Raw genomic sequence first — 5174 nt, forward strand, 5'->3', positions numbered from 1 at the left:
TAGACCCTAGAAGACAGTATATGCAAAGGAGTCTATACAATTTGAATATAATTTGATAGGTGCATAATTCTATCCTAAAACTAAATTTTAAACATTTTGAGGGGAAGAATTGTTTCATCTTTTTTCTTTTCTTCCCTTCCTCCTGCTCCATAGTTTTCTCCTCTTCTTTTAGACAGTTTACTTAATACCCTCTTTATGTTGATTCTTCTCCATTCATAATGATATATAATAAAGTTTTACAGATAATGGAAGTATACGTTTTAGAGTTATTGTAAAGCTACCGAATAGAATTACATGGCTTTTCATGCTTAGATTCCTTATAATTAGTATAATGCATAACATTTTCTTAATAAGCCTTTTACTATGGGTTTTAATTTTTTTATTTTCACTGCTTATATATCACAGACAGGCTATGATATAAATTGCTCACCTGAAGATGATTGAGAATGAGAATTGGCACTTTAACTTATTTTTAGAGTGTCATTTGTAGTCTTAGATAAAACCCCGTTGTCCCCAACACTTGGTATTGTTAGTCTTTATTATTTTAGTTCCTGGTATTTGTGTATCTTATTTTCATTTTAATTTCATTGTTCCTGATAATGGATGATCCAAGCTGGTCTTTAAAGTGTTTATCGGCATTTTTGTATCTTCTTTCTGTTCAAATGTTTACCCGTTAAAAAATTGTAAAGTATTTCTTTTTTTTTTATTATTGATTTAAATATTTGTATATTCTACATAAGGAACCTTTGTCAGACTTAAGTCTTACAGATATTTTTTCCGCAGTCTGTGGTTTGCTTCTTAATTTCCCTAATTAATGGTGTTTCGATGGGGGCAAAACTTAGATTTAACATCCTAAAAGGAACAGTTAGCTTTCTGGAGAATGAATGCTTAGGATAACTATTATCGTTCTTCACTGCATTGGTCATCTTCAAAGGAGATTTTATGCTCTTTTGAATTCATTAGTAACATTGTTTTGGATGTCTGAAGACTGATTCAGGGTTTCAGGGTTTGGTATGTATCCTATGTCCTAAACCCTTATAAGCTCCTGTATTTCTCTCTGTAGTAGTAATACAATAATTTTGGATGAAAACAAGGTAACTCTAAGTATCTAGAATTCCTCAAATGGTGAAAGGCCATTTCCTACATTTTGTAGGTGAAACTAGTGGGTAGTATGCTAACCAGGCAGACTTTGGTCTGCCCCTGGTAATTGATGGAATTCGTTAGCTGAAAGTAGGTACTCAATTGTATTGTGCTCTTTAATGTGGTCTTAACTTACATACTATCATTAGGTTAAGAGAACAGGATTTTCAGAAAATTTTCTTCTGTAAACAATATTCTGTTACAGATATAAGAGCTTACTCAAATTCTGTGCTTTTTATTCATTTCAGGAAAAAGTCCCTACAATCAAATCAAGTAGCCTTAACCAGAAGATTTCTGTGCTCAAAGATGTGAGGGAGTGCCATCCTTTTCCAAAGCAGGGCTAGGAACTTTGGAAATGAAATTTAGAAACTGAACATCATTTGGTTTCTGTTTCAGCCTCTGCATGAGGTCTCCTGACCTGACTCTTTTAATTTCCCTGTGGGGGAGTGTGGGTCTCATAATCCAGTGAGCCATGGGAGAGTTGGTGCTGAGCCAAGCAGGAATTTAATCCAGGCTCCCTCATATCCTGGCTGCTTGACCTTGGAGAAATTACTTCACTTCTTTGAGACTCAGTTTCTCCATTGTTAAAATTCAGCTAAGATTATATCCAAACTTAGAGGATTATGGAAACATTGATTGGGTTAATTTATATAACTGGTGAAAAAAATGCACACTTTATTTATTAAATAATTAATAACTTAAATATTATTGCTCTATCTGTGATAGAAATAGTAAGTTTGACCAGTAACCTTAATTATTCTGTACCTGCCTTTCTTTTTCTGGTCAGGTGGCAATGGTTAATTATTTCATGTTCCTTTATTCATATGTGTTTTTATTAATTAATTCTTTAGTGAATAGGCATCAAAGCAGTTATGTCTTCTTTACTTAGCCAACTGAGAATTCAGAGTTGTTTATATTTCTTGCCACTGAGAAAAGGGCCATGCCAATTTATATGAAATACTCTTATTTTAGATTTTTTAGTTTAGTATTTAGGCAATTTACTTGTTGATTAAAATAATGTTTAATATTTTTCTCAAGCAGTCACAATCCATATATGAGAATATATATAACCTTTCTCATTTCTGAACAAATATTCCAGTGAGTATGGACTTTTGACCCGGGGAGTTCATCATTCATTTCTATCACTTTGGAATGAGAAAGAACCTAGTATGACCACATCCCATTTATTCTGAACTTAATGAAGTGATACCTAAGAAAGCAATTGTTGACACTGTTCATAACTAATAGTCTTTATGGCTTCCTTAATTCAGTCTACAGAACAGAAAGGAATATTTAAATGAAAAAGAGAAACAGAGAACAGAAGAAATAGCCATGCATCTATTCCTTAACTGGCATTTTAAATGATTTTGAGAAATAAAAAATGGGATTACTTGGATCGGTGTTTATTAATTAAAATGGGGTGTGTGTGTGTGCATATGGACATGTGAAAAACATTTCTAATTATGGAGGTACTAACAAAATTCATTTCACCAAATGAGAGATGCAGTGGCTTCATCACTCATCTTCCTGCTTCTGAGCTTCCATCTCATTTTTTATTATCAGAAAGCTACCAGACTCCATCTAAAACATAGGCCAAGTCCTGTCACTACTCAGTTCGAAACCTTCCCCATTGCACTACGAGTAAAAGTCGAAGTTCTCATAATGGTCAACAAGGTCCTATACTCTCCCCTCTCCTTACCTCTCTGCTCTCATCCTCTACCTCTTTTCCTTCTCTATAAGGTGATACTATTTTTGGCCCCTGTTTACCCATGAAGAAACAGAGACCCAGAGGTTTCTTAATCTAGCTTGCATTCAGTCCATTGTTCATTTATGAAACATTGAATTTCTACTATGTGCACAGCATTGGCCTGTAGTTTTGGGTATAAAGGTGGTTAAAAAATTGTGTTTATCCCCATCAACTTCAAGCTAGTGGGGGAGAGGGGTGCATAAATTTAATAAATCAAATAGTACATGAGGTGCAATCATAAGAATGTGCACAGGGCATTCTGGAAACCTGAAGAGCAGAACCAACCCCAACCTAGAGAATTAATGCAAGGCTACCTACAGAAGAGGACCCTGAACCACTGTTAGGGAGGAGTAGAAGTTGACTAAATTTGGAGTGGAAGAGGGTATTCCAGGGAGGGGCATGGTGAGGACACAGGCACAGAGTACGAAACAAGGTGGTAAATGGACACTGGGAGATGGCGGGTGTTTCAGGATCATAAACTCAACACAAGGCAATAAGCGATAAACAGACTGCATTGCCTCTTCCACCCTGGGAAGCAGGGTCTGGAATTAGATTACTGTCTCAGGTCCAGGGAACTGGGATGAGCAAGGACACCAATTCCTGAGTTTCAAGCTGATAACCCACCTCTACAGTGTGACTCGGCACTATAAAGTCACGTGCTACTTCATTTCTGAATTTTATTCCAGTTCTTTATCAGCTCTAGGGTCCAAATCTAAATCTTATTGCATTTGGAAGAGGCCATGACAATAAAAATTATTCCCCGGTAGGTGCCATTTTCCCTTCCTCCCACCTCCTCTTCTCCCCACTCCACGTCAAAGAGCATCTGTATATACATATAACTTTCAGACCAATGACAGCGGGACACATGCTCCCATCTCACTGAATAATATCATTGCTGCCCGAAGTCTTCTTGCTGGGGGCACTTAGGACTTCCAGACAAACCCCCAAATATTGGGTGTAGTTCTGATTAGATTTTAGTTTACTGTTTAGTTTGTTCTTTATATTGTTTGCATTTTCAAACTCTAAGCTCTGCAAATAATCGCCCTAAGCCATGTTAGTAATGTGCACTCAGCCTAGGGACAATTTCATTTACATCCCATTAAGGCTGCTTCTTGAGGATCTAGGATGATTTAAGTGTTCTGAAACAAAGAAAGTACTGGTATTAGAGGGTATTTGCTGTTTTGGAGCAGTAAGCAAATCTATTGCCTCTTTGTGGTTATATAACAAAATTCATAAGGTTTTGAATGGACATTAGCTTTTTCTTTGTTATTTTACGTAACCCAGGCCAGGAAAAAAATTGCATAAATTTTTGTTGTTGTTATAATTGCTGTTTTCCTGTATTTACCTGCATCCAACTTGCTTCATGAATATTCAGCTGTTGATGGAGCTGCAAGCTAATATCTGTGGAAATGATCTCATTAATAGCATTTTCCAGGCTCCTACTTTGTTCATGAAGTATACAGATTATTTATGATATTTCCTATTTCATTTTCCTCTTGGCTTTTGAAACATAGTGGGATTATTGATAATAATTGTTATCCCAGATTTTCAGTTATTTTTTCTATTTCTTGAGTGCATAAGCAAAATCTTTCAGATATTTGCCTTTTTAAAGATTGTTAATGTATTTTTACAAAGCAAATTATGAATAAAAATTATAAATGGCTTAAAGACAAAATAAAGATATTTTACGTATTTATACATATATGATGCTAATCCTGTTGTTAATGCATTGATTATCACATGTTGTATAAAAGACTGATTCTTCTTGAAGGTCTTTCAGAGATTAAATGTACTGTCATTTAATGAGAATAACATCTGGCAAGTATATCTGGTGATATAAAATAAAATAGGAAAAAATAGTAGTTATAGCTAACAGTGATATATTGGTTTTTGATGTAATAGTTGCTTCACAAATATTAATTTATTTAACCTTTGCATGAAGGCTTTAAGAATAAATACCATATTATTTTACAGATGTTGGGACTGCATCAGGGAGGTAAATTTACTGGTGAGATGTCTTATAGCTAGCATTTAGTAGACCTTGGGGTTTGAATCCAGGCAGACTGTCTCCTGAATTCAAACTTTAAACCACTTCATATTCTTTTTTTTTATGTTGACACAGTCTGCAAACTGGACTGACTGTTGTCTCAACACCTGTGCATTCCTTCTGCACTGATATAAAGTACCCCGTGCTTCATGGGGCATCTGGGGCATCTGGGTGGGTCAGTTGGTTAAGCCTCAGACTCTTGATTTCGGCTCAGGTCATGATCTCAAGGTTGTAAGATTG

Source organism: Lontra canadensis, unplaced genomic scaffold (genome assembly GCF_010015895.1).
Source record: "Lontra canadensis isolate GAN:19392208 unplaced genomic scaffold, GSC_riverotter_1.0 scaffold320, whole genome shotgun sequence".
NCBI lineage: Eukaryota > Metazoa > Chordata > Mammalia > Carnivora > Mustelidae > Lontra > Lontra canadensis.